This window comes from Amphiura filiformis, chromosome 1 (genome assembly GCF_039555335.1).
Source record: "Amphiura filiformis chromosome 1, Afil_fr2py, whole genome shotgun sequence".
NCBI classification, from domain to species: Eukaryota; Metazoa; Echinodermata; class Ophiuroidea; order Amphilepidida; family Amphiuridae; genus Amphiura; species Amphiura filiformis.
The window spans coordinates 48,244,742-48,269,516 of NC_092628.1; the positions used below are offsets into that span (position 1 = coordinate 48,244,742).

General features: G+C 36.0%; 1 long non-coding RNA gene across 1 annotated transcript; it reads right to left on the reverse strand.

Annotated features, from left to right (window-relative positions):
* Positions 1 to 268: 268 nt before the first annotated feature.
* Positions 269 to 4,326, reverse strand: LOC140148066 (uncharacterized). The gene is made up of 4 exons (XR_011858440.1): positions 4,217 to 4,326; positions 2,858 to 2,914; positions 2,181 to 2,320; positions 269 to 1,783 (listed from the first exon to the last, which is right to left on the reverse strand). It is a non-coding gene; the product is annotated as an uncharacterized lncRNA (long non-coding RNA).
* Between the last annotated feature and the right edge of the window lie 20,449 nt (positions 4,327 to 24,775).

Here is a 24,775-nt window from a genome sequence, read left to right on the forward strand (position 1 = left end):
ATTATCAAAGTACTGTGGAATAATAATCCGGTGAGTTCAATGAACTACGCCCTAATACCGATGGAGTTTCAATGGCGTTCTTCTCTCCATACACAGATGAACAAATACAATAGAAGAAGGTCAGCACATATGACCTGCTTTAATGACATGTTATATGAGTTGTACAAAAAGCTCAATATCGAAAAGATAAGTATTCGTTTGTGCATATGGACTGCACATTGAACATGCAAAAAATAAATCCTTATAATTTAAACAAGAAGTGGGATTTTGACATACTGTAAAACCATGGAATAAAACGACTAATAAATTCTGCCATCATGGCGTCAGGTCAATGGTTTAATTCATTAATATTCGAGACCAATTTTGCTACCCATTTATATGTACACAGGCGGATCTGTTTTTTTTTTTTTTTTTTTGTATTTTTGTTTCTTTTTAAATAACATATTCTGGTTTTCCAGTGCACGGGGCCGCCAGGGTGATACTAATTTAATGCTTTTAAAAGGTATTTCTAGTATAATGGCTCTCCATACACAAATGAACAAACACAATAGAGGGGTCATTCTGCCATGCTTCAGATTGAGTGTCACCCGCCTGGTGTCAATATAGGCCTACGTGTCGCTTTTGAAAAACAGCGAATCATGCGCATGCTCAGCATGCAAATACGACGGCGATTTAGCACACTGATCATGAGTGCGATTCAGGTTTCTGCAAAAGCGATTAAGTATAAATGCATCTTTAGAAATGACCGGCGATTGTGTGTTTTATCATGTTTATTAGTGACCTGACACATATTTGAATTGGTTCGATCAAGCATTGAAATGCTTTCATTTTTTGTACTGGATCGTTCAAGCATGCTCAACAAATTTTTCAATGTAAGTGCCTCTGGCCCTAGTTGAAGTAAAAACGGATACTATGGCCAGAGTTCTAGGGCTAAGACGAACCGTGTTTGCTTCAAATGTATTTGATAATATTCAATATTATTGGGATATGATTCTATATAATGCAGCCGGGTGTGGCCACCGTTGTATCACCAACTAGCTTCAGTTGTAGTTTCAGTCCCTGGAGCTCCTTACCTCAGACGATAAAAAGACATGTAAATCTCAAAGTGTATACACTTGATACATTTAATATTTGGCCTATTTTTTTTTCTTATAATGAAACGGTATACGAAATATACCAGCTTATAGTTAATACAGGAAGGTGATTATACGTATTCACTAGTCAATTTGGCATGGCCCCGTCTGTATAACATGACCGTCTCCCGCAATAAGTCTGGGCGCAAATTTTAATGACAATACGCTATTTACATATCAATGCGCCTCATGCTAATTATTGAAGCCCTCTCCGGGAATTCCTCTATGGGTCCCGCTCTGGCTGCAACCTTCAAAATATATTGACCACCTATGTCGCATCCAACCTGGGAACTGTCGCAGTCAGACTTAAAAATGGTATATCGGCCAAATCGGGGCCGTCCCGCTAGAGCACAGCCTATTTTGTGCTCTCATACCTAACGGAATTAATACAAGCAAACAACATACATCATATTTGATGGCCTTCATCACTGACACATTGGGCACGATGGAAGCTAACTTAAGAAAATAACAGCAACAACGGACACCAGACTTGTCATGATGGCCGTCATCCCGGACAAGATGGCCGCGTTATTGCAGAAGTCACCATCACAGCATTTAACATGAGCCACACCGCATGTCACACCTGCTGAGCCTGAATTCATACATCCTCGTGTGGTAGAAGTCGTCCCAAGCGCGGTAACGGTTACTTTCTGAAATTGAAAATAGAGAAATAGAGGGAAATGATCAGGTTGGCCACATTTAACATACAAAACCATTTGGTACATGTACAACTTGCAAAATGATAGTTTTTAAAATGATTTAGGCAATTTGTTATGGTCATGAACTTGGTTCCATGAAAAAAATACGTTATTGTACCATATCGTGCTATACGTCGGGCCTTAATTTAAAGATTTTAGTATAAAATGCACACTACTATCAAAATATCGTCGTCATTTCCTGCTCTACTTCTGGGAGGGGGGGGGAGGGGTTTCGAGAAGCTGTTTCAAAAATTCGCCAAATTTTAAAAACATTCTTTACAGGGAAGATGTTAGCGAGACCCCAATCCACCAAACCCTATTGGATCCGCTATGTTAAGTGTGTACTTACGTAACATTGGCCGGAACAGCTACCTTTTGACACATAATTTGAAGTTGCATTAAAGTTTTTTGGAGAACAACTGTCTGTTCCGCCAACAAAGGTTGAGTAAGTGCATGTGTAACATTGGTTTGTAGCATCAATCGTAGATCCTGTTAGAAAGACGGGAAACGGACCAATGAGACTGGTAAAATATACCCAAAATAAAGCGACGGCAACAAAAAAAGAAATGTTTTACAAGCCCGACCGACCCAGATTTTGCGTTTTGTAAGAATTGGTTTCTTTTGGCTAAAATAACGTAAGATTTGCTAAAGATATACTGATTTTGACCTAAAAGCTAAAAAAACAAACAAAACAAACAAAACAACAACAAAACCCCCCACCCCCCCCCCCCCCCAAAAAACCAAACAAACAGGTTTCATCCATTATGGAGCTTGACTACAGTAATTGTGCAAAGCCAGATATTGTTTGCTGCGACACGCGTTTTATGGTCACCCACGATCTGGATCTATAATTGTTTTGGAGATTTTCACGCAACCACCAGTAAGACTATTTGGAGCAGTTTCCAGAGAATGGGCCATACATAACATCATTATACATGTAATTGAAACCATGGGGGAGGAGGTACCGGATTTCTGCGCCAGAGCCTTAAATAAAAAAAAATCCTCTTAATCTCATGTAGTACTTACCCAACGAAAGTAAGGCAGCAAGAGCGAATATTACGGACTTCATGCTTATTGTTTCTCCTGTAAAATCACAATTAGAATTAATTCAAAACTAGTTACTTTTTTTTATTTGTTCTTTTACGTAGCACTGTTTTAGTTGTTGTTTAGTGAATATCCTGATGTGGCGCAGCATGTAATTTGGTCTTTATACTGCTATAGGTTTCCCGATATGTATACCGATGGCTCTTTCTATCGCACCCCGAACATTTGCACAGTACTTTCTGGTTTTAAAATGAAAAACGACTATGCAAATGTTAATTATTATGCTTGATACTATTTAGGCTATTACATCACCACGGTACGATAGAAAGAGTCACCGGTACCTAATCGGCACCGATAGTGCTATAGGATCAAATTAGACGAAGATTTTAATTTTTGTCCGTTTTTGATTTCAATACGCAGGCTTTGTGCAAGCATTACAAATTTTTTTTAGAAACCAAAAATAACGGGAGATATTCATCATTTTCTACCCCGGTATTCAAAGATCTATCGTCTGAATGTCAATTAGCAGATACACCACTCTACGCCATGCACAACTCGGTTAGCCCATTTCCCCTCGAACACGTCGAAAGGACAAAAGCACGAGCGGTTACTTATTATCTCATTGCCACCATGTGGTCTAATCGTTCAGGAATTCTATTCGCTATAGAAGTGACGTCATAATCGGATTAAATACGATAACAATAGATAAATGCAATTTGTGACTATATCGCCCTGTACTACAAGCAGTTGCACTCATCTCTTGTGTACATGTCTGCATTCATAGATTATCTTACAGGTGCGAGTGATTAGTATGCCCGGGTTAGTATGATATATGGTTCAATGCATAGGTACCGCGTGAACGTTGTAGTGCAGGATGATATAGTCAAAAATTATATTAATCTATTGCTATGGTAGCCTTACGTCACTTCTACAGCGAATATAGACAGTAAGACAGTAAACTGCTTATTTTATTGTCCCCTCAACAATATAGGAGTTCTATTCTCTTTGGTCGTTACCAACAGTAATGTAGTTATCATTGATAAGGATGTCAACTCTATTTTGTGAATGGCGATATAGCGGTGTGATAGCAGCTACATGTGTATTTATTTAGTTTCTCGCCTGTACAATATAATTATTTACCTGATGTTGTCGCTGTGCACACCCCACTCACACACACAACCATGCAAACAAAAACGATGTTCACGTTGGTCAAGCTAAATAGTTTTCATTTTATTTTATGCAGACAACAGATAGTAAGTAGGTAGATGAGACCAATTCATATTTAGTTATGATGTTTAACATTCAAATAGCCTAAACATAAAACAAAATATGCCTACTCACGAATTTCTGCCAAAAATTGAAGTGTGATTTCAAAAATTCAAAATATTCCATGCAACTGTTTCTTCGTGACGCGTCAAACGCAGTTGAAATTCCAAATTCCAAATGAATATAAAAATATGTAACTAAGGTCATTAGCCAGTGCCTCTGTTACCAAACTCCCGATTTGGTAGCCCAATTGGGCGACTTTTGAAAATATATTAGGACTTTTCACCTGTTCTTGTCCCACAAAAAACAATGGTTAACAAAATTATTGAGAGACTTTTCAACATTGGCTTCCGGAATTTCGGCAGTTTCCTGTCATGTATAAATATTGCGCAACTTTTTGGTGATTTACACTTGATTCAGGCTGAATTTTTTAGAATGATGGCAACCCTTGTCAGTGCATGCCAACATCTTAGGTTTAATTCATTAAAAGAAAACACGTTTAGTTTGCTATCTAATTAAAGTTATTGATTGTTAGTAACGTGCTAGACCTTTATCTATATCTATATAGTGTACATCCATTGTTTATATTAGTTGCTATGGTTATTGGACTATTTGCGCTTCATTGATCACCGTATACCGTTATTTGAATATTATTAATTTAAGGCGGGTAGGGGTGGTGCCTGAGGTAGTGGTGTTTGTGCTCATATAATACAATCCACATTGTATGGTTCAATATGTGAGATCCCATTGGTCATAATTTTTGCAATGGGTGTTATCCCCCCCCATGTGCATGATTTTTTCCGGGTGTGGGGTGCGGAATAACGTAAACTTTCGTTTTTGCCTATTATTTGTTAAAACCTCTCAACAACTGCAATATAGGCCTAAATGTGATCAGGGGCTTCTTCGACTAATTTCATGTAAGATCAATGTATTACCCTGCAGAAATTATTATAGCAAAAAATGAGAAAAAATATAGCCTAGCCTGAAGGTTTCGACCCGCCTTAAGTCCATAATCATGATTATCGACTCTTATAGATTCTAACATGTAAAGCTATTGTTTGATTAAGAAATTCCTTTAAAAGGAAACGGGTGGCTCATATGGAGTATGCATGTAATAACGTCAGGTATTTGAAACCTATTGACGGCATCAGAAGCACCACGAGGCTTAGCAAGAAATTGGACTGTAATCTAGTTGAATTATTTAATTGGGGTTTAAAAAAACCTTTAATAATTTTTAATTGTTTGCGAAGAAGAGCAACATACTTGCAAAGAAATATTTAAACTGCTACATGTGTGCTACTTCCTTCACCAAGGAAAAGATACGCTTACAACTTTCAAATGTCCTACGTGTGTAAGAGCCCAATACTTAACAAAATCCCAGTACGTATCAATTTGATACGTATTGGGCTCAACCTCTTCTACCTAGAACAAAAAGTGGCAAAAAATAATTCATCCCGCCCAATACGTAACAAAACTAAAATTTGATTAAAATTACTTTATTCATACTCCCTCCCTCTGTAGTGGTTTTTGTTACGTATTCGGCTCTATACATTTTTTTGTTACGTATTGGGCTCCGGTTGTTTTTCAAGCAAATTATGGATATTATGTGCATGTGTTTTTATAGAAGTACTTTATATTGACCCAGTAACTCATTTTGAGTCTTTCTAGAACAAAATATTTGACATTTGGAATTTATTTGTTACGTATTGGCCTCTGGTTATTTTAAAAGGACATTATCATGATTAAATGCATGTTTTGTTATAGAATTATTTATATTGACTCAGTAAATCCTTTTGAGTCATTTTGATTCTTTCTAGAATTTTTTTGTTACGTATTGGGCTCTGGTTATTTTTAAAAAAGCAAATTATGGGTTTTAGGTGCATGTTTTTGTTATAAAATTACTTTATATTGACTCAGTAAATCCTTTTGAGTCATTTTGAGTCTTTTTAGAAAAAAATTTTGACAGTGTTTTTTCTCTAGACTTAGAATTTTTTTGTTACGTATTGGGCTCCGGTTGTTTTTCAAGCAAATTATGGATATTATGTGCATGTGTTTTTATAGAAGTACTTTATATTGACCCAGTAACTCATTTTGAGTCTTTCTAGAACAAAATATTTGACATTTGGAATTTATTTGTTACGTATTGGCCTCTGGTTATTTTAAAAGGACATTATCATGATTAAATGCATGTTTTTGTTATAGAATTATTTATATTGACTCAGTAAATCCTTTTGAGTCATTTTGATTCTTTCTAGAATTTTTTTGTTACGTATTGGGCTCTGGTTATTTTTAAAGCAAATTATGGGTTTTAGGTGCATGTTTTTGTTATAAAATTACTTTATATTGACTCAGTAAATCCTTTTGAGTCATTTTGAGTCTTTCAGAAAAAAAATTTTGACAGTGTTTTTTCTCTAGACTTAGAATTTTTTTGTTACGTATTGGGCTCTGGTTATTTTTTAAAGCAAATTATGGGTTTTAGGTGCATGTTTTTGTTATAGAATTACTTTATATTGACTCAGTAAATCCTTTTGAGTCATTTTGAGTCTTTCTAGAAAATTATTTTTTACAGTGTTTTTTCTCTAGACTTTTTTGTTACGTATTGGTCTCTGGTTATTGTGGTGATTAGTTGCATTTTTTGTTTGCTATAAACTTACTTTATATTGACCCGGTAACTCATTTTGAGTCATTTTGAATAATTCTAGAACAAAGCTGATTATGGTTATTAGGTGCATGTTTTTGTTATAGAATTACTTTATATTGACTCAGTAACTCATTTTGAGTCATTTTGAGTCTTCTAGAAAAAAATTTGACAGTGTTTTTCTTTAGACATAGAATTTTTCTTGTTACGTATTGGGCTCTGGTTATTTTTAAAGCAAATTATGGTTATTAGTGCGTGTTTTTGTTATAGAATTACTTTATATTGACCCAGTAACTCATTTTGAGTCATTTGTGACTCTTTCTAGAGTCATTTTGAGTATTTTTAGAACAAAATATTTGTCAGTGTTTTCGGCTGGATTTTTTTGGTTACGTATTGGGCTCTATACATTTTTTATGCGTTTTGGAGGTTACACTGTCGGAAAAGCTCTTTTGTTTTTTTTGTTACGTATTGGGCTCTATACATTCTTTATGCGTTACACGGTCGGTAAAGCTGTTTTATCCGGATTTTTTCGCATATGGACATGACCTGACCTCCAGTTAATATTTATCGAACAAAGAAAACAATTCGAGTGGGTCTAATTTTTTGTTACGTATTGGGCTCTTTACATTTTTTATGCGTTTTGGAGGTTACACTGTCGGAAAAGCTCTTTAATCCGGATTTTTACGCCTATATGGACATGACTTGACCTCCGGTTAATATTTATCGAAGAAAGAAAAAAATTCGAGTGGGTCTAATTTTTTTGTTACGTATTGGGCTCTATACATTTTTTATGTGTTTTGGAGGTTACACTGTCGGAAAAGCTCTTTTATCCGGATTTTTTCGCATATATGGAAATGACTTGACCTCCGGTTAATATTTATCGAAGAAAGAAAACAATTCGAGTGGGTCTAATTTTTTGTTACGTATTGGGCTCTATACATTTTTTATGTGTTTTGGAGATTACACTGTCGGAAAAGCTCTTTTATCCGGATTTTTTCGCATATATGGACATGACCTGACCTCCAGTTAATATTTATCGAACAAAGAAAAAAATTCGAGTGGGTCTAATTTTTTGTTACGTATTGGGCTCTTTACATTTGTTATGTGTTTTGGAGGTTACACTGTCGGAAAAGCTCTTTTATCCGGATTTTTTCGCATATATGGAAATGACTTGACCTCCGGTTAATATTTATCGAAGAAAGAAAACAATTCGAGTGGGTCTAATTTTTTGTTACGTATTGGGCTCTATACATTTTTTATGTGTTTTGGAGGTTACACTGTCGGTAAAGCTCTTTTATCCGGATTTTTTCGCATATATGGACATGAGCTGACCTCCAGTTAATATTTATCGAAGAAAGAAAAAAAAATTCGAGTGGGTCTAATTTTTGTTACGTATTGGGCTCTTTGCATTTTTTTTTTATGCGTTTTGAAGGTTACACTGTCGGAAAACCTCTTTTATCCGGATTTTACGCATATATGGACATGACTTGACCTCCGGTTAATATTTATCGAAGAAAGAAAAAAATTCGAGTGGGTCTAATTTTTTGTTACGTATTGGGCTCTTTACATTTTTTATGCGTTTTGGAGGTTACACTGTCGGAAAAGCTCTTTTATCCGGATTTTTTCGCATATATGGACATGACCTGACCTCCATTTAATATTTATCGAAGAAAGAAAAAAAAAAAATCGAGTGGGTCTAATTTTTTGTTACGTATTGGGCTCTATACATTCTTTATGCGTTACACGGTCGGTAAAGCTCTTTTATCCGCATTTTTCGCATATATGGACATGACCTGACCTCCAGTTAATATTTATCGAACAAAGAAAAAAATTCGAGTGGGTCTAATTTTTTGTTACGTATTGGGCTCTTTACATTTTTTATGTGTTTTGGAGGTTACACTGTCGGAAAAGCTCTTTTATCCGAATTTTTTCGCATATATGGAAATGACTTGACCTCCGGTTAATATTTATCGAAGAAAGAAAACAATTCGAGTGGGTCTAATTTTTTGTTACGTTTTGGGCTCTATACATTTTTTATGTGTTTTGGAGGTTACACTGTCGGTAAAGCTCTTTTATCCGGATTTTTTCGCATATATGGACACGAGCTGACCTCCAGTTAATATTTATCGAAGAAAGAAAAAAATTCGAGTGGGTCTAATTTTTTGTTACGTATTGGGCTCTATACATTTTTATGTGTTTTGGAGGTTACACTGTCGGTAAAGCTCTTTTATCCGGATTTTTTCGCATATATGGACATGAGCTGACCTCCAGTTAATATTTATCGAAGAAAGAAAAACATTCGAGTGGGTCTAATTTTTTTTGTTACGTATTGGGCTCTTTACATTTTTTATGTGTTTTGGAGGTTACACTGTCGGAAAAGCTCTTTTATCCGGATTTTTTCGCATATATGGAAATGACTTGACCTCCGGTTAATATTTATCGAAGAAAGAAAACAATTCGAGTGGGTCTAATTTTTTGTTACGTATTGGGCTCTATACATTTTTTATGTGTTTTGGAGATTACACTGTCGGAAAAGCTCTTTTATCCGGATTTTTTCGCATATATGGACATGACTTGACCTCCATTTAATATTTATCGAAGAAAGAAAAAAATTCGAGTGGGTCTAATTTTTTGTTACGTATTGGGCTCTATACATTTTTTATGTGTTTTGGAGGTTACACTGTCGGTAAAGCTCTTTTATCCGGATTTTTTCGCATATATGGGCATGAGCTGACCTCCAGTTAATATTTATCGAAGAAAGAAAAAAAAAAATTTTATCGAGTGGGTCTAATTTTTTGTTACGTATTGGGCTCTTTACATTTTTTATGCGTTTTGGAGGTTACACTGTCGGAAAAGCTCTTTTATCCGGATTTTTTCGCATATATGGACATGACCTGACCTCCATTTAATATTTATCGAAGAAAGAAAAAAAAATCGAGTGGGTCTGATTTTTTGTTACGTATTGGGCTCTATACATTCTTTATGCGTTACACGGTCGGTAAAGCTCTTTTATCCGCATTTTTCGCATATATGGACATGACCTGACCTCCAGTTAATATTTATCGAACAAAGAAAAAAATTCGAGTGGGTCTAATTTTTTGTTACGTATTGGGCTCTTTACATTTTTTATGTGTTTTGGAGGTTACACTGTCGGAAAAGCTCTTTTATCCGGATTTTTTCACATATATGGAAATGACTTGACCTCCGGTTAAAATTTTATCGAAGAAAGAAAACAATTCGAGTGGGTCTAATTTTTTGTTACGTTTTGGGCTCTATACATTATTTATGTGTTTTGGAGGTTACACTGTCGGAAAAGCTCTTTTATCCGGATTTTTTCGCATATATGGAAATGACTTGACCTCCGGTTAATATTTATCGAAGAAAGAAAAAAAAATTCGAGTGGGTCTAATTTTTTGTTACGTATTGGGCTCTTTACATTTTTTTTATGTGTTTTGGAGGTTACACTGTCGGAAAAGCTCTTTTATCCGGATTTTTTCGCATATATGGAAATGACTTGACCTCCGGTTAATATTTATCGAAGAAAGAAAACAATTCGAGTGGGTCTAATTTTTTGTTACTTATTGGGCTCTATACATTCTTTATGCGTTACACGGTCGGTAAAGCTCTTTTATCCGGATTGTTCGCATATATGGACATAACCTGACCTCCAGTTAATATTTATCGAAGAAAGAAAAAAAATTCGAGTGGGTCTAATTTTTTGTTACGTATTGGGCTCTATACATTTTTATGTGTTTTGGAGGTTACACTGTCGGTAAAGCTCTTTTATCCGGATTTTTCGCATATATGGACATGAGCTGACCTCCAGTTAATATTTATCGAAGAAAGAAAAAATTCGAGTGGGTCTAATTTTTGTTACGTATTGGGCTCTTTACATTTTTATGTGTTTTGGAGGTTACACTGTCGGAAAAGCTCTTTTATCCGGATTTGTTCGCATATATGGAAATGACTTGACCTCCGGTTAATATTTATCGAAGAAAGAAAACAATTCGAGTGGGTCTAATTTTTTGTTACGTATTGGGCTCTATACATTTTTTATGTGTTTTGGAGATTACACTGTCGGAAAAGCTCTTTTATCCGGATTTTTTCGCATATATGGACATGACTTGACCTCCATTTAATATTTATCGAAGAAAGAAAAAAATTCGAGTAGGTCTAATTTTTTGTTACGTATTGGGCTCTATACATTTCTTATGCATTTTGGAGAATACACTGTCGGTAAAGCTCTTTTATCCGGATTTTTTCGCATATGTGCACATGACCTGACCCCCAGTTAATATTTATCGAAGAAAGAAAAACAATTCGAGTGGGTCTAATTTTTTGTTACGTATTGGGCTCTTTACATTTTTTATGCGTTTTTAGAGGTTACACTGTCGGAAAAGCTCTTTTTATCCGGATTTTTTCGCATGGACATGACTTGACCTCCGGTTAATATTTATCGAAGAAAGAAAACAATTCGAGTGGGTCTAATTTTTTTTTACGTATTGGGCTCTGTACATTTTTTATGTATTTTGGAGGTTACACTGTCGGTAAAGGTCTTTTATCCGGATTTTTTCGCATATATGGACATGACCTGACCTCCGGTTAATATTTATCGAAGAAAGAAAAAAATTCGAGTGGGTCTTTTTTTTTGTTACGTATTGGGCTCTATACATTTTTTATGCATTTTGGAGAATACACTGTCGGTAAAGCTCTTTTATCCGTATTTTTTCGCATATATGGACATGACCTGACCTCCAGTTAATATTTATCGAAGAAAGAAAAAATCGAGTGGGTCTATTTTTTGTTACGTATTGGGCTCTATACATTTTGTATGCATTTTGGAGAATACACTGTCGGTAAAGCTCTTTTATCCGTATTTTTTCGCATATATGGACATGACCTGACCTCCAGTTAATATTTATCGAAGAAAGAAAAAATTCGAGTGGTTCTAATTTTTTGTTACGTTATGCGTTTTGGAGGTTACACTGCCGGAAAAGTTCTTTTATCCGGATTTTTTTCGCAAGGATTTACTTGATTTGATCTCCAATTAATATTTATTTATTGAAGAAAAGGAAGTACCGACTATTTCTTTTAAAGGCGCATATTGGAATGTCATCTTTCCCTGGGTAAGATCCACACCAGGCCAGGTCATGGCCCGAGGGTAACATGAGTATGTTTGTTTTACCTTGAAGGCAAGGATAGTCTTGCAAATATGGGCTAACTTTGCCCTAGGCCATCCAATATGCCATATACATTAGGACTACAAGTTCACAGATTTTTTTTTAGTTATGCGTTTGGAGGTTTGCATGTCAAAAATGGGGTTTATAGGATTTTTTGGTTTCATGGTTCGACTTCATTTGATATCTCATTAATATTAATCATAGACAAAAAAAGGTGTTATTTTTGATAGGTTATTCCATTTGTAGGTGTTAATGTCAAAAAAATTGGTTTTATTCTGATATTTTTAGCGGCGAAGCCAGCTGAAGCAATACCCGTGCCATAAGTTCATTCGTTCGTAACAAATCGCTTGTTAAGGCACCGAAACACAATTTGAGATGAGTGTTGTGTAAGATGTGTGCAGTCCCACACAGACTGTCCTGGACTGTCCCACAATCTTGGTTCGTTTCCATCTTTGGCTAATGGAATGATACATAATTACATACGACCTATGAACAAAAAGTTCTGTACCCCATTAACCCGCCCCAGTTTCAAATTCCGCTTCTAAAATAGGCCTACTCCGTGCCAAAAATCCATTCTTTCTCCACAAATCAATGTCAATGATTACACACACTGTCGGATCATGCGGCGATCTTTTGTGCGTAATTATAGAGGGCCAGGGGATTTACTTTATTTGAAGAAATCAAAGAGCGCAAGAAATAACAATTGTAGTGTAATGATTGGCAGACACTATTATTTCTTTTAATGAAAAAAAATTGTAATCGAAAATCCAGTAACCAGTAACCAAACATTGAACTTATTAATAATGTTACATAGTATTATTTGTAAATTAAATCAAATACTGGAACATCTGACGTCATCACAACATCTTCAATCAGATGCCTGACGAAGTCCGATGCTTTCGGACGCAACGTAGCAAAGTGAGTTGCAAATTTTAGTTCCAGTATTTGATTTAATTTACAAATAATGTTTTGAACTACTGGATGAATAATCTACACCAAGATATAATGTTACATAGTCTTCATTACCAGTCATTATCCACGGATCCGAGGGTAGGAGGGTTTAAAAGAAAGCCGGTGGACTGTGATGAAACGCGGGAATAAATTCCATAGAAGAACGAATAAAAGGAGAGAAAACGTAGAGATATAGGCCTAAGCAAAGAAAGAACGTGATGGTTAACGTATAAAGAAGAGTGGGTGGAGAAAAACAGAAAACGGAGAGAGACAGGGAGGCCGTAAACAAAATGGACTCTGGTCGGACATAATGACCCCATCCCCTTTAGAAGAAAATGACAGCCCGTGAGACCACCGCTTCCGAAATTTTATCGGGGTTTGATTCAATTTCGGACTGTATTTTGTGAAAATTTGGGTATAGTTATTTAGGCCTACATTGTTGACAAATCTAAGTCTAAAATAAACCAAAAGGAAATTGCAAACTGTATTTTTTTTCACATTTCTGTCGACTGAGCAGGAGAGGGGAACTTGCCACTCTGCCCCAGGGTGATACTCCATTGGTGCTGATTAGGGTGTGGTGCGGAGGGGTGATCGGAAACGCACATATTTTTTAATCTTGCTAAATTAATACTTCAGTGTAATTGACCTTTTCGGTGAACCCATAAGCCTTTGCGATTACACCTGAGATGTCGTCATTTGACTTCAGTACGCGTTTAGCAATATATAAGTTTGTATATAAGTCGAAGGCTTATGGGATTTACCGAAAAGAATTGGATGCTGGGATATGTTTTTAAACATAAAATACATTTTTATAACTGGTATTATTAATGTTTGGTTACACATTTGATGTTGTTTCATTTATAATATGCTAGTATATTAGGCCAAAAAAAACTAAATTGTTGTCTTGCCCTCCCAAGCCTAAAATCTGGTGGTACAGCCGGACTCACAGTAACATGAGTGAAGAGAGGCAAATGCATAATATCGGCTGTATTTTCTACCCGATGTTGAATATTTTATTGAAGTAAATAATATCAAGGCCCTTCACAATTAACTCTTAGTTTACTGATTAAATTTTTTTAAATTAAATTGTTTTTTTTTTAAACCCCAAAAAACCCTGCCCATAATTATTTTCGCGATTTTGACCCGGCCGCGGAGGGCAACACAACAATTTTTTTAACCTAATCATAACACTTGTATATCGAGCTAATCTCGTAAGAGGAATACACACATATTTTCATTTAAATGTTTACGACTTTTTAACGTTTCCGGCATATAAAATCTTATTTTGGTTATGAGTTCACCTACAAAAATGGAAAATGTATCAAAATACATTGTAGGTAACATTTAAATGTATAATATGCTAAGCTTGAAGAAGCTATCATTTTATACAGGACAGAAGTTATAAGAGTGGAGGTAGAACGTTTTGAATGACCTCGTATATCAAGGAGGTTCAACGCCCCCTGGGAAAAATGCCACAATGAAATAAAATACTTTATATTACCATTTCTAAATTGGCAAATACTGTATCAAGTTGGCAATTGATATAGGGCCGTAACCCTCACCCTAACCTTTAACCCTAACCCTAAGCCCTATAACTATAAATCTTAACCCAAGTCCCAAACCAAAACCCTGACCACACGCAGCGCCCTTACCCTTACGTTCTGAAAACCTTAACCCGAATATCCTAAGTCCAAACCCTAAACCCTAACCATAACTAATTCGGTGGGTTGGCACTATATTTAGCAGTTCAGCATATAGGGGGCGAAATGTCAGGTAGGCGAAGTGTCCTGTTTCCCTTTAGTAGATACGTGGTGTGTGGGCACGATATTCAGCAGTTCAGCATGTAGGGGGTGAAATGGTAGGGATGCGAAATGTCCTGTTTCCCTTTAGTAGGTGAGAATAACTTCACAGAGCCATCAGCTAACCCCGGTATATAGCATTAACTTTACATAGCCATTAGCTATCTTCAGCAGATAGCAACGACTTCACATAGCCATCCGCTAATATCAGTAGGTAGCACTGACATCACATATAGCCATCAGCTATCTTCAGTAGATACAAATGACTTCACATAGCCATCAACTATCTTTAGTAGATATTAATGACTTCACATAGCCATCAGCTAACCTCAGTAGATAACAATGACCTCACAGAGCAACCATCTATCTTTAGTAGATAGCAATGACTTCATAATAGCCATCGGCTTTCTTTAGTAGCTGGCAATTACTCCATATTAGACATCAGCTATCTTCAGTAGATAATAATGACATCACATATACATTACCTAACTTCAAATAACAATGACTTCATAGAGCCATCAGCTATCTTGAATATTTAGCAATAACTTCACATAGCCATCAGCTAACCTCAGTAGATAGCAATGATATCACATAGGCATCAGCTATATTTAGTAGATAGCTTCACACAGTAATCAGCTATCTTCACCAGATATAGCAATGACTTCACAGATCTATCAGCTATCTTCGGTAATGAAATTAATTGACATAGCCATCAGGTAACCTCTGTAGATAGCAAAGACTTCACAGAACAAGCAGCTATTTTTAGTAGTTTGAAATGACTTCTCAGGGCAATCGGCGATCTTAAGTAGATAGCACTGGTTGTCTTCAGCAGATAGCACTGACTTTATATTGCCAACAGCTATCTTCACTAGTTAGATAGTAATGATTTCGCAGATATTTATTTGATAGCACTGACTTCACATTGCCATCGGTAATCTTCAGTAGATATGGTAGATAGTAATGACTTCACAGAACAGTCAACTACATGTATCTTCTGACTTCCCATAGCCACCAGTGTCTTAAGTAGATATCAATGAGTTTACATAGCCGCCCGCTTTTCTAAGTAGATAGCAATAACTTCACAGAGCAGCCAGCTATCTTCAGGAGATAGCAATGACTCCACAGAGCCATCAGCTAACATCAGTAGATATCAAAGACTTAACTTAGTCATCAACTATATTCAGTAGATAGCAATGATTTCAGAGAGCCATCAGCTAACATCAGTAGATAGCAATGACGTCATATAGTCATCAGCTATCTTCATATTGTCTGATTAGCAATATACTTGATGACCATGCATGATGATTTATTTATTTATTTATTTATTTATAACATTCGGCGAAACGCCAGGCTAAACCCAATATTGACAAGCAATAAATTGAAGGGATGCCTATACATGAATAACATCAACAAACAAAGAGAATAAATAAAGACACAAAAAGGTACCAAAACATGCCAAACAGACAAAAGAAGCAAAAGGAAATAGCTGGGAAAATACACAAAGATGACGGTGAGGTGACCATGCAAATTGTATGCAAATTAGCCAGTTTTCTATAATTGTTCTTCACGTACAAAACATTGCAGACTCCACAGTTACAAACTTCAAACTATTCTCTACCTTCACAAGTAATCACAGGAACTCCAGATACCTCTATCGATTTTTTTTAAACAGACATTTGTTACGGTTGTTCCACACATGACACATTGGTTTAGCGGTGCTTTGGTCAACTTCAAAGGACCTTGCTAGAGGGCGCAAACATGATTCAACATCGACAGATTCGGAAAAGTGAACCCTTTTTATAATTCGGAATAGAGATCACGGTGACTCATTTCGGAATAAAGAACCCTATTTAGATTTTTTCATATTCCGAATAGAGAACTTTTTCATATTCGGAGTAGAGAACCCATTTTTCATATTCGGAATAGAGAACTTTTTTCATATTCGGAATAGAGAACCTTTTGTTTTCGGAATAGAGAGCCTGTTTGTGTTTTGAGAATTTTCGGAATAGATAACCTTCGGAATAGAGAACCGTGTTTTCGGAATAGCGAACCTTTAGTAACATTGTACACCCTTGGTCAGTGCACCCGATCTACTTTCGCCCCCAGGCACCAAGCAGGGGCGTCGTTAGACCAATCGGATTGGGGGGGGTAAAGCGGCATATTTTGCCGACGGAAATATTTTGGTCTGTCTAATACAATTGTGAATTGTAGATCCCAATTTTATTTTTTCACCAGGGCGCTCAAGAATCTAAAAAGTGTGGGTGTGTGTGTGTGTGTGGGGGGGGGGGGGATTATCAAACAATTTTCCTCAATATTTTCTTTTCATTATTAACTACTTTTACAATAACAATATTGTATATCAACAACTTCCGCACATTGACTTTTGTAATCTGCCGACAATCCTATATGTTTTGCCGACAACCGTCACTTTTACCGAGAACATTAAGAATTGGAGGATACCACCCACCCCCTTCTAGCGGCAGCCCGCAAAGTTACGTCATTTAGGGAGCGGTCATTATTTACGCCAACAAGGGGGATGGAGGATTTCCATACTTTTCTCGATTTTTACGTTCCCCTTTCAGGTTCCCCCCACACAATCAAATGATGTTCTCCTCTCCTACCTAAAAACAAGTCCTTGGTCTTTTTTGTTTTTTATTTATTTTTATCGAATGCTTTCGGTTGACACTTGTAGGCCTACTGGTTCTCACATTATCCAGTCAGAATTTTACAGCACTAAAGTCATAGATTTACTTTTTAGAGTTAACAAGTCACTGTACAACTGATCATGTGATGCCGCGATGTAGGCCTACAAAAGTATAAAAACAAGTTGGAAATTATTATGGAGGGAATGACGTTTCTTGCTTCCCTTTGAACATGAAATTGCTGCAAGAATATCATGGGCGTGCCCAAGGACATCGACAGGGGTCCAGGGGCTCAATGCTAGGCCTCTGTCGGGGTCCAGAGCCTCAGTGGGAAAGCCTCCCCCCCGGAAAATTGACATTCGACTATTTTGGACTAATTTGATGCATTCTGGTGTGATTTAGAAAACTAATAATGGTTAAAGGCATATGGCCTATAAAGTTAGGCGCACCATGTGCATAACAGGAGGCTAGATGGGGAGTGACGGATTCAAGAAAAATGGATTCTCTTCTTTTAAATTTGATTCCTGGTTGACCCACAAAAGTGTTTGTGGGGAGTGAAAATGTTTATCATTTGGTGTCGGTTTCACCACAATTTTAGGTTAAAGCAATAAAAAGGGGTCATCGGTTTTGCATGGGGGTAGTAACTTCATATGTTTTGTGTTCATTCAAGACATTTGATTTTTGTTTTTTTTGCAGCTTTGTCCCAAAAATGTAATTTTTACATGGTAAATGTTTGCAAAATGATTTATGCGTCATGGAAAGTATATCAAGTGGCGATGGATATTTGGATCAAAAGTCAATACAAACATTTTTCTGAAACCTCTGGTTTTTGACCTATGAACTCTTGAAATTAATAGTAGGCACTAATGCGTGTTTTCAGTGATGGAGCCTCTTTTATAATCTTGAGCAGTTTCTTGCATTACAAAAGTTTGTATTACACTTTATATTATTGATATACAAGCTTTAATTTTAAGCTATTAGGAGCATTCAAAGTGAAGGCCATATACCGTAAACGTTCGCCTAATGGCGCTTTTGGATTCTTAGAAATGTGAGAGCGCCATCCCTGTAAAAGCCGACTGTTATCACTGATCATTAAGGGTACGTGTAGTTAAAGGGTGAAACCTGTCGACATATACAATTATGAACAAGATCGAACAAACTTGTTCATGATAATGCGGTAATCATTCACCTAATACATTGTGGCCCAGTGAGCAGAGCATTAGACTATAGTGCGAGGATGAAGAGAAATTGTGGAGAAGATTGATGGTTCGAATCTCATGCAGTAATTTCTGACAGATTATGATGTCAATGTTTTTTTTTTCTGATTTGAGGAAATTTTATTCTCTATTTTCTTGATTTTTCCTTAAAATTGTTTATATAATTTTATTATTTTATCTTGTATGTGTCTTTTAATGATTCTTTGTTTTTATAGTTTCATTTTAGAGTAACTCAATCCATTCAATCAAATGTTGTAATGAACCTATTTGATTGTATAGGCATTTGTTATGTGTGTGAGACGAACGAACAGTCGCGTGCGACAAGTCTTTCAATTCGCGCGAATGTCCTTGCCTATGCATCAGTGGTCATAAGAGGTATATTATTTAATTCGAAAAGGGGGGGTCATAAGAGGTATATTATTTAATTCGAAAAGGGGGGGGGGGTCCCAAATATACGGGGGTCATAAAGTCTTGGAAAGAATAATAGGAGGGGTCATAAAATGTTTTATGACCAACATGTATAGGGAGTCACACGATGACCACAGAAAGTATGTTATTTTATTCAAAAAGACTGATTTCAATACAATTTTGGGGTTTGGGAACATAAAATTGTTGTTGCCGAAAAAGGGGGTGCGCAATTGACGCAGACTTTTTGTAAATGTGGGACCCCCCTTCCGAAAAAAATGATAGCCCTCTAAGAAGCTCTAAGAGGATTCAAAAGATAACCTCTGCCCCAATAATCCCTAGCTATATTTGTTTGAAACTGTTCCACGGAGGATGTATCATAATTCAGCATCGAAGTGGTTACGTAATTCTCTTGGTTACCGGATCACGCTATTTTGATATGCCTTCAAGTGCCATATACTTTGTGTGGTGATTGTTTCGATCGTGGTTCATAACTCAAGCGCGTGATCCCGTTGACATAGTAACATTACGTAACTTCGATACTGAATAGGCTCAGTCTTCAAATGATATAAATAAAATTTGAATGAGTGAACGAACAAAATCATACAACGACCAACTGAATAGAGGCTGTGCATATGACGTATCATCCCGTAAATATGGCGGACTACTCAAATGCATTCAACAAAAGCATGATTGCAGCATCTACCGCGACAGTTCGTCTCACACACATAACAAAATGCGCTACGATCAAATAGGTTGATGACAACATTTGATTGAATGGACTGCACTGCGCCATGATTACGTGGAAGAAACCAGTTCAAATCCTTTGTTTGGAGCCAATCGATAAACGCAAGGCCTCTATAGCTATCATTGAATACTGGCTATGATTCCACTACACATGGAGCGTGTTTATAGTGAGACAATCTTTCCGTTATTTAGCTAAACTACCGCGTAGTCTAGATTTGCAATGGTTAGTAAAACATAAAGAAATATAGACTGCGTGGCAGTCCAGCTAAATACCGCATAATCTGGCTCACTATAAACACGCTCACTGAGAACATGTTATAAGGCGCTTTGGAAGGCACACAATACCCCAATGGCTTTCCATATTATGTGCACTCAACAACTATTCAGTATCGAAGCTCGGTATCGAAGTTACCTAATGTTACTATGTCAACGGGATCACACGCTTAAGTAATGAACCACGATCGAAACAATCAGTACACAAAAAAGGCATACCAAAATAGCGTGATCGTAATGATCGCCATACAAACAGTGCTTGGTTCCGATACCATCACGAAGTTACGTAACTACTTCGTGGTCTGATAGTTATATGATCAATGGTCTGATCTACTTGGGTTCGATCTTTTTAAGAAAAGAAAAAAATAACTGATCATTTATAATGCATAAATGAATAAAGTAATGTAGTTACACAATTTGAAACATTGAGGCCGTTCTATTTTTCAAAGGTCATTTAACTGTTAAATGTAGTGGAATATATCACGCATTAATAGGTAGCAGGTGGAGCAAATTTTGTCAGCGGTTTTTGTTGCCGTTTGTTCGCAGTACCTATTTATCTTTAAAAAATAAGAAAATTTAAATTAAATTAAAAAAAATTCACAATATTCGTTCGTAAAATAAAATCCAAAAACATTTCTTGACCCTTCTTCACATAAAAGTGGGGGCAGAAATCAAGATTCGAACAAGTACCATTCACCATTCAAGGCGCACCCTCTACCGACTGAGCTAACGATCTAGAGAAGGGGCAAATTTTTAGAGGAAAATAATAATAATAAAACAATTTAAAAAAAAAAAAAAAAAAAAAAAAAAAAAAAAAAAAAAAAAATATAACACTCACTCAACCCTCTTAAGAATGTAAGCATTAAAATAATACCTGTTCTGGCCCACCAGGATAATAATTTATAATTTTTGCATAATTTCTCCATTTTTATAACGTGCGTCACCCAATAGGATTTGCTCACACGTTTAAATAGCTTATACTATATCAAATTATATCAGTGACATTAACAAATATCGTATATTGGACATATTTTTCGTATAATTACTCACGATATCCGCCCATTGGCTTACTGAACAGAACTAGATAATTATTATCTTGTATAATAAAAATCGATGATCGAATATAACTTTTTCGCAAGGTACCGATACCAATATGAATATCCGATTAATAATAAATTGTAAGTATGGGATAGTACTGGACACTTCACCCTGCACACTTTCACCACGTATATTTCCACGCAGCCCGCACACTTTCATCCCAGGACACTCTCATCCCGTACGCATTCGCCCTCTAAATAACAAGCTATTCTATGTTCAAAATGGGAAGAAGGGCCCGGTCGGTCTTGTCGATTTTTTTTTAAACCTTCAGCTTTTAAAAATCCTAACAAGTATTAAATACTGGTTCATCCATTAGGGATATTGTCAATTTTTACTACTGGATACTTGTTAGATAATCAATTAAGACTAGTCTTTCAAAAAAATTTTAATTAAAAAAAATTAGTTTCTATATCTGTACAAAATTAAAAAAAAATCCCCACTCGATTTTTTTTCTTTCTTCGATAAATGTTGGAGGTCAAGACAAAATGCGAAAAAAATCCGGATAAAAGAACTTTTCGGACAGTGTCGGAGCCAAAACGCATAACGTAAAAATTAGACCCTCTCCACTTTTGTCTTTCTTCGATCGTATTAATCGTAGGTCAGGTCAACTCCATTTATGCAAAAAAAAATCCGGATTGAAGAACTTTTTTGAGAGTGTCGGAGTCAAAACGTATAACGTAACAAAACAATTAGACCCCTTGATTTTTTTTTTTCTTTCTTCGATTAATATTAACCGGAGGTGAGGTCAAGTTCATACACGCAAAAAAATCCGGATAAAAGAACTTTTCCGACAGTGTAACTTCCAAAACGCATAACGTAACAAAAAAATTACATCCACTCGATTTTTTGTTCTTTCTTCGATAAATATTATTCGGAGGTCAAGTCATGTCCATATATGCGAAAAAATCCGGATAAAAGAGCTTTTCCGACAGTGTAACCTCCAAAACGCACAAAAATGTATAGAGCCCAATACGTAACAAATAATTAGAACCACTATAATTTTTTCTTTCTTCGATAAATATTAACTGGAGGTCAGGTCATGTCCATGCGAAAAAATCCGGATAAAAGAGCTTTTCCGACAGTGTAACCTCCAAAATGTATAACAAATGTAAAGAGCCCAATACGTAACAAAAAAATAGACCCACTTGATTTTTTTACTTCGATAAATAAAAACCGTGGGTCGAGTCATGTCCATATATGCAAACAAATCCGGATAAAAGAGCTTTTCCGACAGTGTAACCTCCAAAACGCATAACGTAACAAAAAATTAGACCCACTTGAATTTTTTTCTTTCTTCGATAAATATTAACTGGAGGTCAGGTCATGTCCATATATGCGAAAAAAAATCCGGATAAAAGAGCTTTACCAACAGTGTAACCTCCAAAACGCATAACAAATGTAAAGAGCCCCATACGTAACAAAAAAAATAGACCCACTTGATTTTTTACTTCGATAAATAATAACCGTGGGTCGAGTCATGTCCATATATTCGAAAAAATCCGGATAAAAGAGCTTTTCCGACAGTGTAACCTCCAAAACGCATAAAAAATGTATAGAGCCCAATACCGGTTGGTAACAAAAAATTAGACCCACTCGAATTTTGTTCTTTCTTCGATAAATATTAACTGGAGGTCAGCTCATGTCCATATATGCGAAAAAAATCCGGATAAAAGAGCTTTACCAACAGTGTAACCTCCAAAACGCATAACAAATGTAAAGAGCCCCATACGTAACAAAAAAATAGACCCACTTGATTTTTTTACTTCGATAAATAATAACCGTGGGTCGAGTCATGTCCATATATTCGAAAAAATCCGGATAAAAGAGCTTTTCCGACAGTGTAACCTCCAAAACGCATAAAAATGTATAGAGCCCAATACCGGTTGGTAACAAAAAATTAGACCCACTCGAATTTTGTTCTTTCTTCGATAAATATTAACTGGAGGTCAGCTCATGTCCATATATGCGAAAAAATCCGGATAAAAGAGCTTTACCGACAGTGTACCCTCCAAAATACATAAAAAATGTATAGAGCCCAATACGTAACAAAAAGATAGACCCACTCGATTTTTTTTCTTTCTTCGATAAATATTAACTGGAGGTCAGGTCATGTCCATATATGCGAAAAATCCGGATAAAAGAGCTTTTCCGACAGTGTAACCTCCAAAACGCATAAAAAATGTAAAGAGCCCAATACGTAACAAAAAATTAGACCCACTCGAATTTTTTTCTTTCTTCGATAAATATTAACTGGAGGTTAGGTCCTGTCCATATATGCGAACAAATCCGGATAAAAGAGCTTTTCCGACAGTGTTACCTCAAAAACGCATAAAAAATATACAGAGCCCAATACGTAACAAAAAATTAGACCCACTCGAATTTTTTTCTTTCTTCGATAAATATTAACTGGAGGTTAGGTCCTGTCCATATATGCGAAAAAATCCGGATAAAAGAGCTTTTCCGACAGTGTTACCTCAAAAACGCATACAAAATATACAGAGCCCAATACGTAACAAAAAAAATAGACCCACTCGAATTTTTTTTTTTCTTCGATAAATATTAACTGGAGGTCAGGTCATGTCCATATATGCGAAAAAATCCGGATAAAAGAGCTTTTCCGACAGTGTAACCTCCAAAACGCATACAAAAATGTATAGAGCCCAATACGTAACAAAAAATTAGACCCACTCGAATTTTTTTCTTTCTTCGATAAATATTAACCGGATGTCAAGTCATGTCCATATATGAGAAAAAAGCTTTTCCGACAGTGTAACCTCCAAAATGCATAAAAATATACAGAGCCCAATACGTAACAAAAAATTAGACCCACTCGAATTTTTTTCTTTCTTCGATAAATATTAACTGGAGGTCAGGTCCTGTCCATATATGCGAAAAAATCCGGATAAAAGAGCTTTTCCGACAGTGTTACCTCAAAAACGCATAAAAAATATACAGAGCCCAATACGTAACAAAAAATTAGACCCACTCGATTTTTTTTCTTTCTTCGATAAATATTAACTGGAGGTCAGGTCATGTCCATATATGCGAAAAAATCCGGATAAAAGAGTTTTTCCGACATTGTTACCTCAAAAACGCATAAAAAATATACAGAGCCCAATACGTAACAAAAAAATTAGACCCACTCGAATTTTTTTCTTTCTTCGATAAATATTAACTGGAGGTCAAGTCATGTCCATATATGAGAAAAATCCGGATAAAAGAGCTTTTCCGACAGTGTAACCTCCAAAACGCATACAAAAAAATGTATAGAGCCCAATACGTAACAAAAAATTAGACCCACTCGAATTTTTTTTTCTTTCTTCGATAAATATTAAATGAAGGTCAGGTCATGTCCATATATGCGAAAGAATCCGGATAAAAGAGCTTTTCCGACAGTGTAACCTCCAAAACACATAAAAAATGTATAGAGCCCAATACGTAACAACAAATTAGACCCACTCGAATTTTTTTCTTTCTTCGATAAATATTAACTGGAGGTCAGCTCATGTCCATATATGCGAAAAAATCCGGATAAAGGAGCTTTACCGACAGTGTAACGCATAAAGAATGTATAGAGCCCAATACGTAACAAAAAATTAGACCCACTCGATTTTGTTTCTTTGTTCGATAAATATTAAATGGAGGTCAGGTCATGTCCATATATGCAAAAAAATCCGGATAAAA